Here is a 21530-nt window from a genome sequence, read left to right on the forward strand (position 1 = left end):
TGTCATTGAGACCAAAGGTTTCTTTCCCCTTCCTTTGAATCTGGGCTATTGTGACTTCTTTAAACAAAAGAAAATGGCAGGCATTACCCTGTAGCAGTTCTGGGCCTAGCTTTTAAGAGGGACTGGTTATTTCTGGTACAGTTTCTTGAGGCCCTGAGCCATCACATAAGTTCAACTACCATGATGGAAATACAATGCAGAGACACCTTGGGACTACACGGAGAGGTAGAAGGTTCCAGCCAGATCCAGCCATTCATCCATCCCATCAAGGTACCAGGCATGGTTTGGAGTCTCTGGAACAGTCCACCCATCATTTGAAAGCCACAGAGGGACTCCAGGTGATGCCACACGGAGTAGAATGATAATCTATCCAAGCCCTTTCCAAATTGTAAAATAGAATGGCTATTTTTTTTTTAGCCAGTAAGGGTTGGATTTATGTGGTATGCAGCAATAAATAATCACGACAGCTCTATACCCTTCACCTGTATTCATCAACTGTCAATATTTTGCCACATTCGTGCGCTTTCTCTCTCTCTCTCTCTCTCTCTCTCTCTCTCTGTATCTCTCTCTCACACACGTACTGTCTCTCTTTCTCTCTCTTTTTTCCTGATTCATTTGAAAGTAACTTGCAAATGTCACGACACTTCACTTCGAAATACTTCAGCATGAATTTTCCTTCATAATCACAATACCATTATCATTCTCAGGACATTTAGGATAAATACAATATTATCTAATATATAGCTCACAACCAGATTTCATCAATTACTCCAATACTGTCTTTGTACAGCTTTTTTAAAAAAAAATCTAGAATCCAGGGTGCCTGGGTGGCTCAGTGGGTTAAGTGTCTGATGCTTGTTTTTGGCTCAGATCATGATCTCACGGTTTGTCAGTTTGAGCCCCATGTAGGGCTTTGCACTGATGGTGTGGAGCCTGCTTGGGATTCTCTCTTTCTCCCCTCTTTCTCTGCTATTCCCCCACTCACACACACGCTCTCTCGCTCTCTCTCAAAATAAATGAACTTTAAAAAATAAATATAAATAAATAAAAATATTTCTAAAAAAAATCTAGATTTCTTTTAGGATCACACATAGCATTTAGTTGTCCTGTTTCTTTAGTCTCGTTTTGATCTATTACAATCAGCTCCTGCCTTCTTTGTCTTTCATGTTACTGATACTTCTGAGGAGACCAGAGCAGTCACCTTGTAGAACATTCCACCATCTGGGTTTGTAAAATTATTTTTTCATATATCTTAGGGCTAAACATTTTTCATAAGACTACCCTATAGGGTGATATGCACTTTCCGTGATATTGTATGAGGAGACACACAGTGACAACTTGTCCCATCACTGATAACACCAAATTTGATTATTTGATTCAGGCAATGTGCACAAGATTTCTCCATTGTAAAGATATATATATTTCCGTTTATAATTAATAGAGATTCTGTAGGATCATGCTTTGAGACTGTGTGAACATCCTATTCCCTGATAACCTTTCATCAAATTGTTTTTAACATTCATTCACGATCCTCGACTCAATTATTATGTCGGTGGTTGCATAATGGTGGTTTGCTACTTCTGTATTTCCCTCTCCATTTGCTAGATGTCATTCTTCTCTAACGACGTTTTTAGCTCCTACATCTCCTTTTTGTTTATCACAATAGACTCAAAGATCCTTCTTTTCTTTTTGCTTTATTGAGATATAATGGACAAAATTGTAAGATATTTAAAGTGTATGATTGATGATTTGAAACAGGTATACATTGTGAAAAGACCCTCCCCTGTTTTTTTTTTAAGTTTATTTATTGATTTTGAGAGAGAGAGAGCGAGCGAGCATATGAGAAAGTGGGGGGAGGGGCAGAGAGAAAGGACGAGAGAGAATCCCAGGCAGGCTCCACACTGTTGGTGCAGAGCCTGATGTAGGGCGTGAACTCACAAACCATGAGATTAAGACCTGAGCTGAAATCAGATGCTTAACTGATAGAGCCACCCAGGTGCCCAAGACCCTCCTCTATTAAGTTAATTAACATTAATCATCACCTCACATATTTACCTTTTTCTTTTAAGCGAGAAGATTTAAATCCTCCCTTAGCAGGTTTCAATTATACAAGTGCACTGTCAGCCACTATAGTCACCATGTTATACATCAGATCCTCAAAATTTATTAATCTTACAGCTGAAGGTTTGTACCCTTTTACCAAACTGTCCCTATTTCCCCATCCCCCAGCCCATGGTAGTCACTTTTCTACTCTTTGTTTCTGTAAGTTTTACTTTCATTAGTATTAGGTTATAGGTTCCACAATTAAGTGATACCATGCATTATTTGTTTTTCTCTGGCTCATTTCACCTGAAAAATACTCTATCGCTTTCTTCTGGCCTCCGTGCTTTCTGATGAGAAATATGCTATAATCCTTACTGTTTTTCCCTTGTAGGTATGATGTCATTTTTCTCTGGCTGCTTTAAAAAGTGGGGTTTTGGGGCGCCTGGGTGGCTCAGTCGGTTAAGCGTCCGACTTCGGCTCAGGTCACGATCTCGCGGTATGTGAGTTCAAGCCCCGCGTCAGGCTCTGTGCTGACTGCTCAGAGCCTGGAGCCTGTTTCAGATTCTGTGTCTCCCTCTCTCTGACCCTCCCCCGTTCATGCTCTGTCTCTCTCTGTCTCAAAAATAAATAAATGTTAAAAAAAAAAATTAAAAAAAAAAGTGGGTTTTTTTTTTTGGTCTTTAGTTATCAGGAATTTAATTATGATATGTCTTGTATAGACTTCTTTGGGTTCATCTCTTTGACAGTCACTCAAATTCTTGAATCTGTAGGTTTATGCCTCTTGCAAAATTTGCCAAGTTTTCAGCTGTTATTCCTGCAAGTACTTTTGCAGCCCTTCCCTCTTTCCCCTCTTCTTCCAGAATCTGATGACATGATGCTAGATCTTTTGTTTTAGTACTACAGGTCTTTGAGGCTTTGTTCTTCTTCTTCTTCTTCTTCTTTTTTTTCTAGTTTGTCTCTTTCTGTTTTTCAGAGCAGTTCCTATTGTTCTATCTTTCTGTCCACGGATTTGTTTTTCTTCTGCCCCCCATCCACTGAGCTTTTTATTCCAGTTAGTGTATTTTCATTTCTAAAGTATGCGTTCGGTTCTTCATATTTTCTAGTTTTTGCAAAAGCTTTCTATCTTTCATTTGTTTCGATAGGTTTATAGTTGCTTGTTGAAGCATTTTCATCATGGCTGCTTTAAAAGATTTGCCAGATAATTCTGTCTCTATTGGCCTCTATTGATTATCTTTGCATACGGTTTGGGATTTTCCTGGCCCTTGGTATGATGAGTGGTTTTTATGCAAAACCTGGGCATTTTCATCTTATGTTATAAGACTTGGGATCTTATTCACACCTTCTGTTCCAGCTGGCTTTCTCTGACACTACTCCATCACAGTGAAAGAGTGAGCTGCCTCATTACTGCCAAGTAGAAGCAGAAGTCCAGTTCCACTCAGCCTCAGTTGATACCTGAGTTGGAAGGATTCGTTACTGTCCGCAGGAGATGGGAGTTCTGGCCCTTCTGTGGTCCTCACTGCCACCACCAGGGAGGTGGCCCAATTACCGCTGGGTGGTGGGAAAAGTCTTGACCCTTCACTAGCATCCTCTGATGTTACGCCATCTGGGAGAGAAGAAGCTCTACATAACTGCCACGTTGGGGTGGAAGTCCATGTTGCCCACTTGGTCTCCAGTGACACAGCAGAGGTGTGGGGAAGGCTAGTTCCCAGCAGTGGGGATGAAAGCCTCAGCTCCCTATTTGGCCTTTTCTGATTCCATCGTGGCGAGTTAGTGAGATGCCTGTTGTAGCCCCACAAAGGTGGAAGTCCAAGCCTCCCACTCAGTCTTTGCTGGTGGGCATAGGGACAGGTGAGTCTTCTCTGTGGTGCTTGGTTGAGGTAGGTGGTTATTGGCCAAGATTTTGCATCTTTCAAGGCAACCCCTTTCGTGGTCCTTTGATGAGAGAGAGCAGGCTTCACGGCACTTTTTTTCATCTGTGCTCACTGGTGTTTCTCATTTCTTCCGCTCTAAGTCTGGGATGTATTAGGTAAAAAGAAAACCTGGGGGGTTCACCACTGTGCCATCCTTTGGGTCCCAAGCTCCCTAGCCATTCTGCCTTCTTCTCTTTACCTTTCAGAGTTTTTGTATATTTGTTTAATACATAACATCCAGGGTTTTTAGTTCTATTTAGTGAGAGGAATGGGGAAAAGTATACTTTGCTCTGTATTCCTGGAAACAGAAGCTCCCTAGTGTTGAATTTTATCAGAAGCTTTTTCTACATCTACAGATAAGATGTTTCTTTTTGACTTTTTGATGTATTGATTTGACCTAATGATATATTAACAAATCTTCTAAAATAAATACATAGTATCAGTTTTTTATCATAAATAGAGCTACCCTATGACCCAGCAATAGCACTGCTAGGAATTTACCCAAGGGATACAGGAGTGCTGATGCATAGGGGCACATGTACCCCAATGTTTATAGCAGCACTTTCAACAATAGCCAAATTATGGAAAGAGCCTAAATGTCCATCAACTGACAAATGGATAAAGAAGATGTGGTTTATATATACAATGGAATACTACATGGCAATGAGAAAGAATGAAATCTGGCCTTTTGTAGCAACGTGGATGGAACTGGAGAGTGTTATGCTAAGTGAAATAAGTCACACAGAGAAAGACAGATACCATATGTTTTCACTCTTATGTGGATCCTGAGAAACTTAACAGAAGACCATGGGGGAGGGGAAGAAAAAAAAGGTTGGAGAGGGAGAGAGCCAAACCATAAGAGACTCTTAAAAACTGAGAACAAACTGAGGGTTGATGGGGGGTGGGAGGGCGGAGAGGGTGGGTGATGGGTATTGAGGAGGGCACCTGTTGGGATGAGCACTGGGTGTTGTATGGAAACCAATTTGACAATAAATTTCATATTAAAAAAAATTAAAAAAAAATAAATGTAGGTATTATAGGAATATGTGCATGCAAATTAGATACATGTTTAAAAAAGAAGACTGTGTATTGAAAATAATAATTACCATTTATGTAAAAGATAGTTTAAATGAAACATTATTCTCTAGTTCTTAGAAACATCATTGACATATATCTTAAAGAGGACTGCTTATTATCGGATTTTCAGAGACAACAATGCCCATTTTCTTCTTCTCCTCTTTTCCCTATCAGTTTAAAACTCAATTTAAAATTGAATTTACAAGAACGGTGCTCAGAATATTTTAATACTTGGTTTATTTTTACTTACATAAGGTCCTCGTTAAACTGGCAACCTGATTCTTGCAGTTGCTCAAGGCGGAAATCTTAGAGTTCTTGATCCTTCCTTTCTCTCTGCCTAATTATCTCTTTAGCTTTATATCCATGTAGCTTGTTTTCCCTTCCTTTAGGCCCTCTCTGCCCCCTACCACCCCTGTTCCCAGCCCCCCATATAAAATAGAACTCCCACATCTTTCCCTTTCTTCCTTACTGTATCTTTTCAGTTATCCCTACCCGACATGTTCTGTATTTAGTTGTGTATCCAAACTGTAAGCTCTATCAGGACAGGGAGTTCATTTTGTTCACTGCTCTAGTCTAGGTCCCAGGACAACATCTAGCATGTTGTCGGGACTCAATAAATATTTGCTGGATGAGTGAATCGATAAAATGATAGAGACAGTGGTGTATTAGTGACTTCAGTGAAGACTGGCTTGTCTTTGTGCTTTTCATTCTCATTTGGCATCCATATTTCTTAATATTGCTTCATCTTGATATTGCAAAGCCAAAGCTTATGCTTTAACACAGCAAATGAAGTCCCCGGATAAGAAAGGCCGACTCTCAGGTTTGGAACAAGCCACCAGAATAAAGGTTTGTCTCCACCTTGATACGGTATGTATCATGGACCATAATTATGGTACATCTTATGGACAGTATGCTAATGAAGGGCATGGCAAAGGACGCATGCAGAGTTTAATTGGAAATCACCACTGCACTTGAGTCCAACCTTTCTGCACAGAGCCATTCATCATGAGTGACAGCCAGGAGAAGGGGGAGAAGCAGCAGATTCTTCCACAGACCACTCTCCCGCTTGCTTGCCTCACCCCGTCATTCTGTTCACAGTCCTCTTTGTTGGCGGCAATCATTCCCAGAGGATGTATTTATCACCATGGAAAAAACCCAAGTGACATCAGCAGCAGCACTTACAACTCTGCGCTCTGATCCAATAAGTAATGTGTGCTCAGTGCACGGGAGTGTTGAAGCAGCCCCTGATGCTATCAAGAACCAAACCTGGTCGGCAAGCTCCGGTCCTCCCTGTGAGCTGGTTAGACAAGCAGAAGCCCAGGCCTCACCCAGACCCACATTTTAACACGATCTCCGGAAATTTGTATAAATACTGAAATTGGAAGAACATTGGTCTATGAGTTCTGACTAATATCTAAAGCCAGCGACTCTTTAGAACATGTTTTAAAACCCTCATATCACAAATACAATTCAACTAACGTGAGAAAACGAGGCTTTTCACTTCTCACCCAGGGGATGTAAGAGAAACAGAAGTTGAATTAACACACTGAATTGACCTATGTGGGTATGCAGTTTCTAAAGCTTTTATATGTAACTCCCATTTCATTTGCTGGAAGGTGCGTGTTATCATTACTGTTTTCAGTAAAGCATATTCGTATTCAGGAAACTGGACTGACTTTCCTCAGGTGACTCAGCTAGTAAATGGTATAAAAGTTGCCAGGACCAATTCTTAGACACCGCCCCCCAAACTCCAATCCAGTTCTCTTTTCTCTCATCATAAAATTGTCTCCCTTCTTTCCTTCCTTCCTTCCTTCCTTCCTTCCTTCCTTCCTTCCTTCCTTCCTTCCTTGGTAAAAGATGATATATAAGCACTCAAAGCAGGTTCCCCCGTTTCCCATAACCGAATCCCACATTCATTTAATGCCGCACGGCTCTGAAGCAATCTATTTTTGATGATTCTTTGCAAATCACTTATTTGCATCTATCTGAAAGGCCCCTCCCTCTTGTGAATGTTCATCGTTTGGTTAATGTTGTAAAGATAAAGACTAAGTATGTCTTTGGGATCAGCTAAAGGAGTGCTCAGCATTGCAGCAATCTGTAAAGAGATCCCTAGTTAAGTGGTACCATTTAGCTTTAAATTAGGCTCATGAATATTTTTACTGCTACAAAGAAAAAAAATGTAACATAATTTTGGGAGGAGGAATACATTGTAAGAATTTGAGAAGAGGGCCATACCCAGTAGTTTCCTAAAAAGGTCTTTCAAAGGTATATGGGAAAGAAAGTATCCCTATTTGACTTAATGTGTGTTTGTGGTGGGGGTAGGGGTGGGGGTGGGGGGGACTGGGCGGGGGAGCTACAGAAGGTCATGCATATGTACACACACAATTTGATCCTAATACCCACTTAAACATCTTTCTTTGCACCACTTTGGGACCTACCCTATACATTTTAGCTGACGTCGTGGAAGGATCTGTGGAAGACTGACAATAACAGCATTGTTATTATAAACAGTTTGTTTATAATCTGTCTGATTATAAACAGATAGTTTTCCGTACACAGAATCAGTTATTAAATTAGAGTATACTTAGATGAGCTCCAGAATATCATGAATACTTGTGCTTTTAAAGTCTTCTAGCAGATTCTTTGCTAAAAATAATTGAAGAGCTGAACGGTTTAAAAGCATTTAGCCTTCCACAAACCTCTCATTAAATGGCTGTTGGGGGGGGGGGGCGGCGGGTACACAAAATATTAAATGTAACAGATTTATAGTGTTCGTTTAGGTGCCTAAACCAGTTGTGTTTGGGAATCTGCAATCCGGTTTGGAGAAAACACGACTTGGGTAGTGTCTGTGCTCCCAACATGCCAGACGGCTGTAAGTTACAAAAGCAGGGCTCAAGAAATAACAGTTGACATTCTGTACCTGCACTAGTACGTCTCAAGGGTCCAAGCAATATGTATTGTCTATACATTGGGTACATCATGTGAATTCTCTACATGATCTGTTTTTCCGTCAGCCATACTTCATCGGCAATCATTTAATTGAAAATTGGAGCACTATAGGAGGTTCGTAGCTTATTGCCATTATTTAATATTTGTTTTATGACCAGCCAGGAAGGGGTTGTGGAAACCAGCAATTTTTCTCTTGAGGACTAGATACAATCAGAACCATCAACCCCAAGTATACATAAAACAGGATCTAAATCACATTTATCTCCCACCAGAGAACCAGAAACACAGTGACTATGTCTCCAGAATTAAAAATTAATAGCCATAAAAGGGACTATAAAAGAGGTGAAAAGGATGTAGGTTTTGTAACAATACACAAGGAGCACCTAGAGGACAATTTATTTGCGTTTTGGAGCTAGAAATTTACCAAGACGGTCAATTCTGTTTAACAATTTTTAAAATGAAAAATGCTTGTTTGCAAAAACCAACTTGAATTCAGTTAAACTTTGTTTTGAAATGGAAGACCTTCAGTCTGAATTTCTTGTTCAACTGACAGTGAAAGGCAACCAGATAATTGCAAAATCTATTCTGTGATGCTTGAGTGCAATCTTATTGAAATAATATTATTTCAATAAGGGGTTGATGGTTCCGATTGTATCTAGTCCCCAATTCTGTGTTATTTGTAAAATCACATATTGACTCTTTCTAAGGGAAAATGTGCCTCGACCTTAAAATGAAACTAATGCAACCACAATATTTTCTAATTCATTTCATAATATGTTAGCACAAAGTCACTTATTTATCCATCTGGCATTACTTTTCACTACACTACATTTTTTAAAGAAACAAGGGTAGGAATTTTATCTGTTATATTTAATAGGACAGTTGGTACTCTGTGCTGGTAAAATTAATAGCATTTCACTGAATACAATTCCTTGTATGGCTGTAGATGAGAAGGATTATATTTTATATTTGTATATACTATACTTACATCATGCATTTTCTAAGAATCTCGACACTTTGGGATCTTAAAAAATGTCTGTTGAATGACTAACCATCATACATTCCTCTCCCAGACAAATGAACACAATAGGATGAACTGCATACTATTTATCCACACTGGTTGATGATGAACGGGAGGAAAAAGAGATCAGATGTTTTCCAACATCCTAAATTTAAACCACGCAATATCTTTTTGCTATTAGAGGAACATGAAGTGGAGAGATCTAGGGGACAAGCTAGAGCCGGGTTGCAGCTCACCTCTGCCTAGAGGAACAAGAAGCCTCTTCTCACCTCAGTCAGCACAGATCTGATTACTTCGGGACAGTTGCCGTCACGTCTCCTACAAATTGCCTTTAGATATATATTTTTCAGGACGCCTGGGTCACTCAGTTGGTTGAGCGTCCGACTCTTGGTTTCAGCCCAGGTCATGATCTCACGGTTCGTGAGTTCGAGCCCCATGTCAGGCTCTGCACTGTGGTCCCGGAGCCTGCTTGGGATTCTCTACCTGCCTGTCTCTCTCCCTCACTCTCTCTCTCAAAAATAAATAAGCTTACAAAAAATTCACTTCTAAAAAAAAGTATATTTTTCATTTATAGGTCAAAGTGGCTGTCTTTAAAAAAAACAAATGAACAATTACAGCCGAATCTTTCTTGCCCCAGACAGGATTATTGGTCCTTAAAGAATTTTGTAAAACCCATTTTACAAAGGTCAAGAAGGTATCAGTATAAAGAAGACTTCGATGTGAAACCCAACTGTGTGGTTTATCGGCTGCCTATCTTTGGGAAAATTACAAAACCTCCACATGCCTCAGTTTCCTCATCAGAAAAATGTCAGTAGTTGTGAGGATTAAATGAGCTAATTCTTTGTTTTTAAAAAATTTCTTTAATGCTCGTTTATTTTTCAGAGACAGAGAGAGACAGAGCACAAACCCAGAGAGAGAGGCAGAGAGAGAGGGAGACACAGGATCTGAAGCAGGCTCCAGGCTCTGAGCTGTCAGCACAGAGCCCGACGTGGGGCTTGAACTCACAGACCATAAGATCATGACCTGAGCCAAAGTCGGGAGCTTCACTGACTGAGCCACCCAGGTGCCCCAAAATGAGCTAACTCTTCTAAAGAACATACAATAGTGCCCTTCACATATAACACTTAATAAATGTTAACTATTATTACTATTTCTCCTGACTTTGTTTGGTTGCTCTTACTTTTAGTTGTACTTTTTTTTTTTAAGATGGAAAAACACATAGTGAGACTTACTGTGATGCTTTGTTATGTTTTATTTGCAAAGACAACAATATTCAGAAAAATTTTCAAAATTCCTAATGCTAGCACTATAACATAACTTTTTTGTTTGTATACATTTCCTTCCTTTTGTCATATGCATGCATTCTTCTACGTAGGTGAAATTAACCCATTGTCAAAAAACAAATTCCCTGTTTGTATCCTGCTTTTTTTCTGCTTGCCATAATCTATATGTATTTTACATTTCTATTGGCTTAGTAATACTTTTTTAATGGCTACATAATATTTCAGGCTTTCCACTTTTATGGATAATAGTATAACAGACAGTTTTGCTTTGTTGAAATATTTTCATAGTAAAAATTCTGAACAACAAACTAATAGTAATAACAACAACAACAACAACAAAAGCCACCACCTAGCCCTGTATTTCCATGGTGATTTCTGGTTAGAGATTTTTGTGTTCTTATGTTCTGTAGTCCTCCCTAACCCACACCCCACTTAGGACCAAAGGATATTCACAGCAGTCTAGGTATGTGCCTGACAGGGCAGGGTAGTATTGAGGGTTGGAAGCAAGCAAATGTTGACGTACTGGCTCTCTAAAAAATACAAACCCTGTTCTGTAGCATTTGCCTATTTCTATGGTGTAAATATTTCCTCCATGACTGATTTGTAGCTACCAGTTGTGTTAACAAGAATCCAGGACCCTACCTGTGATATACTGAATCAGAATCTGCATTTTTACAAGATGCTAGGGTGATATGTGCACACACTAAAGTTTGAGAAGCACTGTTCCGCCTAGAACAGTGACTTACTACCTGCACCTGAGAGGACGCCACTCTCACAGAGAGCTTATCCGTCCAGGGATATGCAGTCAGTTTAATGGTGTGCTTGGGTTCAACTGCAAGAAAGCCAACGTCTCTCAATTAAAGAAAATATTAAGAATTAATCTATTTACTGACTCCTTCTGAAGTGTGAAGGCTGATACCCTACTCACTTGACATCTGGTAATAAAATCACATATGTGAACCCTGCTTAAATTTATATTCATTCTAAATAATAAACACGTCATTGGCTGTGTTCCCCTCTACCATTGTTTCCTGAAATCATCTTTCTTTGTACATGAATCCTTGACTCAGAGTCTGCTTCTGGGATGTGTCAGCTAAGACCCTGTCATGTAATCTGGGAGACACCAAGTGCAACTTTGGTCTGAGGAGGAGGAAAGACTGTCCAGCTGAGTTATCACTTGAGTAGACCCTCAGAAACCTACCAGGACTTCTAGAAGTGAGGATAAAAAAAAAGAAGAAAGAGACTCTTAATTAAAGGAGAAGGGGGAACAGCCTACTGTATGCTCAGGAAATAAGGAGAAACATATGTTTAGGAAATCAGTGTTTATTTTAAAAAATACTGTAAAATTCAACCAAATATGTAATTTGGGTGTGGTGCTCCTCAAAGCCTGGTTTGTGGACTGGCAGTGGCCCTTGAACTGTTACCAGTCCCAAAAGGGAAGTACAAAAAGTGACAGAGATGGTCTAGAAATGTTTATAGCAGAGTGACATAACTGTGACACTTTTATTGTATTGAACAAAAATATCAGTCCACAGTGCACTGGGGTGGGGGTGGGGACTATACAAAAATCTATAGTTTTTCACTATAGATAGTTTGAGAAGCACAGCTCTATAGGCTTTAATCCCCAAAAAAGAAAAAAAAAATCTATCATCTGAGAACTAAGCTATAAAATGGTTTATATGATGAGTACTCAGAGTACTCCTCCTTTAGGAGTTTCCCCGAAAGAGATCGTGCTTGCCCAGACCTTACAGAAGGCACCGTATTAATATATTGAAGGAAAGAAATGTCAGTCTGGGAAGGGCTGACAGTTATATCAGCTAAAGAAAAGGAGCCCATCTATCTAACTTCAGTCCTAGAGGGAATCTCAGCCCCTGGCTTTTCCTCAGCCATTTGGGCAAGAATGGATCTTTGGAAGAGATCTGTAAAAATGCACCACATTTGTACACACAGCTCCCCCAGGTCTGAGTCCACAACCATCAACCAACCATCTAATTTGGTTTCCCATGTAGATCATTCACATGGAGCCCACTCTAGTCATGCAACATGAGTTACCTCGTCTATATCACAGGTATATTTCCCATGGTTTGGTTTTATATATCAGGCTTTGGAGTGCAAACAAAGTGAACTCCCCCCATAAAACACTGATCAAGTTTCGGAGTCTGGGTCTTGTAAATTCACTTACGGATGACGCTAGCTGTAAGGTCTCATGCTATATGGCCGACCCATCCTCCCCTGAGGTGGTCCCCTGTGCTGAGCCCATCCATCTGAAATTTCTACAAGAGGATGGGGTCTCAGTCATGGAAGGTACTGGGTACTAAGTCAACTTGTTTGATAAATACATTCAGATCTGTGGAAAACCAAAGAATAAAATATGTGCTACAATGATCCATGGCCAGTCCCATGGACTGTCACTCAGGTTTCGGAACCTCTTGTCTCTTGCTCTGTGGATTCAATCAGATTCTCTATGTGAGGATGTCACTCCTAGAACATATTCAGATAAAAAAATCTTGGGGCACCTGGGTGGCTCAATCAGTTAAACGTCTGACTCTTGATTTCGGCTCAGGTCATGATCTCATGGCCATGAGATGAGCCCTGCCTTGGGCTCCGTGTTGGGCATGGAGGTGTTTAAGATTCTCTCTCTCCCTCTCCCTTTGCCCCTCCCCCACTTAGATGCACATGAGGCATGCACTTGCAGTCTCTCAATAAATGAATGAATAAATAAATAATAAGATTAAAAAAATCTGTAATCGTAGCCAGTAATTATTAAGTGCTTATTATGTGCACAGCAATGGTGCCAATCATAGTACATAGTCTTATTTAATGTTCCCAGTAAAGCTTTGAGATGAGAACTCTTATTTCCATTATGCAGAGGAGGGCACTGAGGAACAGAGAGATTAAGTAACTTGCCCAAGGTCACAAAGTTAGTAAGTATTGAGGGCAAGATTCAAACGCAGGCTCTCTGACGCAGCCTTGCTCTTGACCACTGTTCCATCCTGCTTTGCTTTTGGTTTTCCAATACTTGTTTTCTCTATTGACTCAGAAAAACTGAGGATCATTAAAGTCTTTGTCTCAAGCAACCAAACCCAAATGGTAGGAAAAATGGAAACTCTGTCGTTTCAGAGTAGATCCATTCCACTTGCTGGAATTGGAAGAATTCACATTGCGATTTTCGTTCACATTCAGGTGTTTGAGCGTCGGCTGCTAGAAAGCCTCAAGTCTAGGGGCTTCATCGAGGCGGCTATATCCACACCAACGGGATTTTTAAAATTTTATACTCCCAGTTTCCTCACCTTTTAAGTTTTCTTCAAAATATTAAAAAAAACTCCTAATGATAAAATACATCTTAAAATAGTATGAAAGGGTTAAGTGAAAAATAAGAATACCCATCTCTCCCATGTTCCCCACAATCCTATCCCATTTCTTAGTGTTACCATTACCAGCCGCTTACAGGTACGTCCATAAATGTTTCTAGGCATTCACAACTGACATTTTTTTGATAAGTATTACCACACTATATAGGATACCCTATCTCTTTTTTTTAACTCAACAACACATCTCTCACATAATTTCTACACATGTATATAGATCTATCGAATGCTGCATTTCTTCATAGACACCTGTGTGGGACACTGGCAAAGCAGATGCAGATAAAAGAAAGGAAGGAAAGGGGAAAAAAGGAAGGAAAGGAAAAAGGAAAAAAGGAAAGGAGGAGGGAGGGAGGAAGTAAGGAAAGAACCAACTTTGATAAATTTATACAAAATGTGTTGCAAGATACTCTCACAATCTAAAAAAATCTAGAAAGAAGCTCTTTTGATTTAGCACGAAAGGAGTTTTGAGTTTCATGGTTTAAATTTATTTTACATTGGAACTACGCATTACGGGAACACCATAACATTTTCAATGTTCAGGGGTTTAAATTCCATAAACCATCTCTGAAGCTAAACTCATTATTTAAAAAAATTTTTTTTAATGTTTATTTATTTTTGAGGAGAGAGAGAGAGAGAACAAGCAAGCAGGGGAGGGGCAGAGAGAGAGAGACAGAATCTGAAGTAGGCTCCAGGCTCTGAGCTGTCAGCACAGCACCCGTCGCGGGGCTCAGACTCACGGACCATGAGATGATGACCCGAGCCAAAGTCGGATGCTTAACCGAGCCACCCAGGAACCCCTAAACTCATTCTTTTTAATGGTCCCATCCATTTCACAGAAGTACCATATTTATTTAAGTCCTTATTAAGAGGCACGGACAAATTTATAATTTATGATTACAAACAACATCGCATGAATTTCTAGATCTGCATTTGTTTAGTTTTGCTTACCTGTATTGCATACATCGATATAGATGTCTATAAATTTCTACAAGTCCAACCCTTTCATTCTATTCTGAGAGTTCCTTGGCAATTCAAACGCTTTCTGGAACAAAGAAGAGAAAACAGAATTTCATACAAGAAGATCACAGTATTAATTCAGTTTTTAGGTAGAGGAGACAGTCCCTTTCGTTGCTCTAAATTTTAACTTCAGGAAATCTTGTTGGGAGAACACAACAAACTTCCTTGTATGTGGTAGAAAAGGTTAGAGAGTCTTTCATACAGGTGTAGTTGGTGGAGTTTAGAATCTTCCAGAAAAGTCACCATTCATTCGCCAAATGATTTACCATTTTCAGCAGTAAATACTGCCATTACACACTCTTCAATTTGCATATTTTTTATTTGCACTCCACACAGTAGCCCATAGGTACTAAGAAACAAGGAAGAAAGGCAAGATTCCTCATTAGCGTTGTTTGTTTGTTTGTTTTTATTACAACAGTCCTGTTGAGATTCAGTGGCTTTTTCACTAGGATGTGATAGGGGCCATTAATTCGGAGCCCTGAGTAGTAAGACAGACTCAGAAGTGAGAGTCCCTTTACTTTATTAAGAGATTCTTTTAAAAGTTCAGTGAACAGGACCCATTTTATTTGTGCTGCCTTATACTGAATTAAACTGCAGAACAAATACTCATGATAATGCAAAATCCTATTCTGTTTTACTAGCCAGCAACACTCTTTCCCTTGGAGAACATGCCAGTATATTAGGCCATTTGGACATAAGCATGAGGGCAGAATTTGGCTTGGAGTAATTAATTTCTAATTAATGATCTGAGGGTGAGTATAAATTGCACATGTGCAAATACGCTCATCTTTGAACATTCACACCAAGCTTCCTTTGTAGACACTAGCCTGGCTGTGTAGAAAAGATACAGTGTTTGGATGGTAGAACTCAGAATTTCCACAGGTCACCATTTTTCTTAACCCCAAGACTTTGTTTTCCAGAACTCGGATCCATTTTATATTTAGTTCCATTTTTGAAACTGGACAGCCATGTTGGAGCCCCACGTTTCCTGGAGAATCTGCTGTTTCCACAGGGCAAAGCCCCAGGTCCCTGATTGCCTTGTAAGGAGTGACTCCCCACGATTATTTAATCCTTAGTACACATAGTTTACCTGATTAGTCACCAATACAGCTAATGTAAGACAAATACTCATCCTGGGAGGAGAATGTCTGTAACTTGAATAATGCCCGAGGGAATATGTATGACCTCACACCTCCAACCCAGACATTGTTTCACCCTACCCCGCAACTTGTGAATTTCAATTATTTGTTCAGAAGGGCCATTCATAATTGCCTGGTGTAAGCCTGCCTTTAGGATGCAAAGCAGAAGACAATGAAAACGCTACCCTGCGAATTAGGGCAGCAGCACTTAAACATATAAATTAACTAGGCCTCTTTTCACATCGCCCCCTTTCTATTCTGAGAGGTTTCAGTCTGGTGACATCAAAGACAGGATTATGGGAGAAGATAAAAACTTGATCTAATGTCCATGTTTGAAGTCATGAAAGTCCTCCTCTCTCCATGGCAAAATAACCCTCTTCATAACACACACACACAAACCAGGGTCCAGGTGCAAAGGGGTTGGGGGCGGGGTGAGGATGGGGGAAGGCCCGGGCTTCCCGAGGTTGTAGTAATAACTGGGTGTTAAAGCCCCACACTGCCAAGTGTGCTAATAGATTGTAGGCCTGGGCGGGCTTTGTTCTGCAAATTAATATGTTAAGTCTTTCTTTTAAGCCCTTGTGATGTTGGGATGGTTCTTTAATGAGATTTTAACTGGGTTTCCCCTTACCGCCAGCAAAGACTAGAACAGAAATTTTTCTGGGGTGAAAGGAGAGTGATCTTTAACTTCATCCTCCTGAACAGACATTTCCTTTAATGTCATTCGTCAATCATATTTTTTGCCCCATAACAAACTATGTTACTTGTGTCCACTGTGTCAATGAGACACGAAGCATATGCATTCACATTAACTAATAGGCTTAAAAATGTCCTCGGATTAGTTTCTTTGGGGGTGAAAGTTTGCAGGAGGAACGTATACTATAATTTGACGACATTCTCTTACTTGGGAATTCACAGAAACTGTTTGAGATGAATACAAACCTTGGCCCTTTAAAAATATATGCAGCTGCATTGCCCGGCGTGGCAGCCTGAAAGATTTATTTTCAAAACTCTGCAAGCTACAGCCCCATGACTTTTAAAGTCTTTAGTTCTTTAAGCACTAAATCAGCATTCAAGTGGCCGGTTAATCTCCCAAGGGCCAAAATGAAGTGCTCCGGCCTAGTTTAGGACACAGACTGACTGTTGGAAAACTCTTTCTTAGCACCAAACCTAGTAAGCACGGAATATAAACAGAGCAATTTTGGACAAAATTGCCGTACGAGCTTCCTTCTTCACTTTCTCCTTTTTTCTTACTCTGCAGACTTGTGTGCGCTTGAATCAAAAGCCAGAAAAACGGATTTTATGGTGGGGAGGGAGGCAGCATGTATTATGACTTCGTCTGACACACTTAGTTGTTTAGTTTCAATAACTATGAAAAGCTCTTGGTTCCTCTGTGTTCCCAGCCTCCTTGAGTGCAGGTGTCAGAGTCTTTCTTATTGCTTTTCATATACTATGATTGGGACAGCTCCAAAGGAAAAAGGCAGCCTATCATGGCAAGTACGTTCCATTCTGGACAATGGCTCTGCCTAACATTTGAAGAGGCCTTTAATCTCCTTATATTTATCTAAGTTTAACAGAGAAATTAAACCTCCTAGGTCTACCGAAAGGTCTCTGCTATGTGATAGTCGGCGTGGGTCTCACTGTTTTCTAGAAAAGACAGATTTAAAGAAGGAAACCAAAGGAGCCCAACAGCTTAGAAGTCTGAGCAGCTGATGACTTGCACCAGCCTCAGCGTTGCCTCCTTACACATGCCTCAGTTTTATGTTTTTATATTTACCTTATATGTTATTTGGTTAAATGGGATAAAGGTCAATTGCTTATTCTCTTGAAGAACATGTGCCAGCCTCCTAATTTCTATTTCCAAAGGCATTTAAAAAAGTTATCCCATACAAAACTTGAAAACTCACGTAGAGAAGTTACAAAAATGGTCTACAATTAGTTTTTAGAATATAAGCCACATACTAGAAACTGGTAAAATGGACTCTTCTCTAATGAATCTTGGTAAAGAAACTTTTGCTCAGTGCCAATATTCACAGATTTCTCTATCTTCAAAATCCTTTCTGTTCTGGACTGGTCCTCCAAGGTACAACCAGACCTATGTAATCTATTTTCCTCAAAACCCTCCAAAACATGAATTGCCATGCCTTGAATGTTGATTATCTCATGGCCTCAGGTAAATGCTCAGCCTTTGTAAACAATTCTGTTGGGAACCTGTGGCTGGGACGTGTCTCTATGCCCCATTGTTAAATCATAACCACGAGTCAGGCATGCTTTCCCAGACGACCCATTCGCTAGCATACACACTCCCATGGTATTTCTTCTAGGCTTGGTATCTTTCGTAACTGAAACTTTGTACCCTTTGATCATTGTCTCCCTGCTTTCTATTCCCCCTAACCCCTGATAACCATTCTACTCTCTGCTTCTATGTATTGGACTATTTTAGGTTCTACATATAAATGCAATGATTCAGTACTTGTCTTTCCAAGTCTGGTTTACTTTATTCAGAGCAATGTCCTTCAGATCCATTGTGTTGTTGCAAATGGCAGGATTTCTTTCCTTTTTAAAGGCAGAATAATTTTCCATTGTATGTATATACTACATTTTTGTCTGAGAGAAAGAGAGAGAGAGAGCGAAAGAGAGAGAGAGAGCGCGCACGCGCAATGGAGGGGCAGAGGCAGAGGGGGAGTATCCTAAATAGGCTCTATGCCTAGCATGGAGCTCTACTCCAGGCTTGATCTCACAATGGTGATCCATGGCCTGAGCCAAAATCAAGAGTTGGAAGCTTAACTCCCTGAACCACCCAGGCACCCCTACACTACATTTTCTTTATCCATTCATCTGTTGATGAACATTTAGGTTGTTTCCATATCTTGGCATTGTGAATAATGTCGCAGTGAACATGGGAGGGTGGATTTCTCCTTAAGACCCTGCTTTCAATTCTTTTGCATGTATACACAAAAGTGTGATTGCTGGGTCATATGATAGCCCTATTTTTAAATTTTAGGATCCTCCACACTATCGTCCATAAATGCTGTATCGCTGTACATTCCCACCAACAGACCAGGGTTCCCTTTTTCCCACGTCCTTACAAACGTCTTGTTCTCTTTTGCTTTTATAATAACGACCACCCTTACAGGTGTGAGATATTATCTCGTGGTTTTAATTTGCATTTCCCTGATGATTAATGATGTTGAGCACCTTTTCACATACCTATTGGTCACAGGTATGTTTTCTTTGGAGAAATGCCTATTCAAGTCCTTTTCCCTTTTTAAAATGTATTTTGATGAAGTTTTTTTGTTGTTGTTGTCGTTCCGTTGTAGGAGTACTTTATATATTTTGATTATTAACCTCTTATCAGATACATGGTTTGCAAGTATTTTCTCTCATTCTACAGGTTGCCTTTTAATTTGCTGATTGTTTTCTTTGCTGTGGCATTTTAGTTTGATGTGTATTTTTGTCTAATTTTAAGTTTTGTTTATTTTTGCTTTTGTTGTTTGTGCTTTTGGTGTCATACCCCAAAAAATCATTCGTTGCCAATGCCAATGTCAAGGAGCTTTCCCTCTATGTGTTCTTTGAGGAGTTTTATTTAATGCTCACATTTAAGCATTCAATCCATTCTGAGTTGATTTTTCTTTAAGGTGTAAGATAGGGCTCCATTTCATTCTTCTGTGTGTGGTTACACAGTTTCCCCATCACCATTCATTGAAAACATTATCCTTTCCCCATTTTGCAATCTTGGTGCCCTCGTCAAAAATTAATTGACCATATACGTGCAGATTTATTTCTGGGCTCTCTATTTTGTCCCATTTATCTAACGTTTATTTTTATGCCAACATCTTCCTGCTTTCATTGCTATAGCTTTGTAATATAGTTTGAAATCAGGAGGTGTGATGTCTCTAGTTTTGTTCCTCTTGCTCAAGATTGTTTTGGCTATTTAGGGTCTTTTTTTTTTTTTTTTTTTAATTTGGGATTCCATATAATCTCCTTACGAAAATAGGATTGTTTAACAGAGATGGAGGCAAACCATAAGAGACTCTTCAATACCGAGCACAAACTGAGGGTTGATGGGGGTGGGAGGTTGGGAGTTGGTGGGGTGGAGAAAATGGATGATGGGTACTGAGGAGGACAAGTGTTGGGATGAGCACTGGGTGTTGTATGTTAAGTGATCAATCATGGGAATCTACTCCTGAAGCCAAGACTACACTGTATGTTAGCCGACTTGACAATGAAAAAAAAAAGGATTTTTTTCTATTTCTGTGAAAAATACCATTTGAATTTTTACAGAGATTGCACTGAATCTGTAGATAGCTTTGGGCAGTATGAACACTATTAATTCTTTCAAGCCATGAGCATGGGGTATCTTTCCATTTATTTGTTTCTTCTTCACTTCATCAGTGTTTTATAGTTTTCAGGCTGAGCATCTTTTACCTCCTTGGTTAAATTTATTCCTGAGTATTTCACTCTTTTTGATGCTATTTTAAACGGGATTGTTTTCTTTCTTTTGCAAATGGTGCATGGTTACTGTATAGAAATAGAATTGATTTTTATATAGTTGCTTTTGCTGTCTTTATCATTTCTAGCAGGTTTTTTTTGCTGGTATTTTAGGCTATTCTGTATATTATTCCATGTCAGCTGTGAACAGAGACATTTCTACTTTTCCTTTTCTGCTTTGAATGTCATTTATTTTCGTTTCTTGACTGATGCCTCTGGCTAGAACTTCAGCACTACATTGAATAGAATTGGCAAGGGTGGACATCCTCGTATTGTTCCTGATCTTAGAGAAAAAGCTTTCAGCTTTTCATCATTGAGTATGTTGTCAGGTGTGGATTGATCATATGTGGCCTTTATATGTTGAGATACATTCCTTCTATACCTAATTTGCTGAGAGCTTTTTTGTTTTTTAAGTTTCTTTCTTTAGAGAGATAAAGAGCATGAGCAGTGGAGGGGCAGAGAGAGAGAGAGGGAGAGGGAATCCCACGCAGGCTCCGCACTGTCAGTACAGAGCCTGATATGTGGCTTGAACTCAAAAACTTGAGACCATGATCTAAGCCAAAACCAAGAGTCAGACATTTAACCAACTGAGCCACTCAGGCGCCCCTGTTGAGAGTTTGAACAAATGCTGAATTTTGTCAATTTTTTTTTCTTCATCTGTTGAGGCGATCATATAATTTTTATCCTTCATTCTGTTAATGTAGTAATTCACATTTATTGATTTCCTTAATGTTGGATAATCTTTACATCCCAGGGAAAAAATCCCACCTGGTCATAGTGTATGATCCTTTAACATATTGTTGAATTTAGTTTGCTAGTATTTGTTGAGGGTATTTGCATCTATGTTCATTTATCAGGGATATTGTCCTGTAATTTTCTTCTCTTGTAGTGTCCTCATCTGGCTTTGGTATAAGGGTAATGCTGGCCTTATAAATTGGGTTTGGCTGTGTTTCCTTCCACTTCAATGTTTTGGAAGAATTTGATAAGGATGGGCCTTAATTCTTTAAATGTTTTGTAGAATTCACTAGTAAAGGCATTCTGAGTCTGTGTACTTTTAAAAAAATTTTTTAATGTTTATATTTGAGAGAGAGAGAGAGAGAGAGACAGAACATGAGTGGGGGAGGGGCAGAGAGAGAGGGAGACACAGACTCTGAAGCAGGCTCCAGGCTCTGAGCTGTCAGTGCAGAGTCCGATGCGGGCTCGAACTCACAAACCATGAGATCGTGACCTGAGCC

At 39.7% G+C, this 21530-nt stretch overlaps 1 long non-coding RNA gene across 1 annotated transcript in view; it reads right to left on the reverse strand.

Annotated features, from left to right (window-relative positions):
- LOC113594291 (uncharacterized) overlaps positions 1-18002 on the reverse strand; it is a 52441-nt gene extending 34439 nt beyond the window's left edge. Inside the window, exons 1-2 of the long non-coding RNA XR_003414655.2 lie at positions 17582-18002; positions 14600-14693 (exon numbers count right to left, since the gene is read on the reverse strand). This is a non-coding gene — a long non-coding RNA (uncharacterized LOC113594291). The remainder of the gene's footprint in view (positions 1-14599; positions 14694-17581) is intronic.
- Positions 18003-21530: the final 3528 nt, after the last annotated feature.

The sequence above is a fragment of the Acinonyx jubatus genome, chromosome D4 (genome assembly GCF_027475565.1).
Source record: "Acinonyx jubatus isolate Ajub_Pintada_27869175 chromosome D4, VMU_Ajub_asm_v1.0, whole genome shotgun sequence".
Taxonomy (NCBI): domain Eukaryota; kingdom Metazoa; phylum Chordata; class Mammalia; order Carnivora; family Felidae; genus Acinonyx; species Acinonyx jubatus.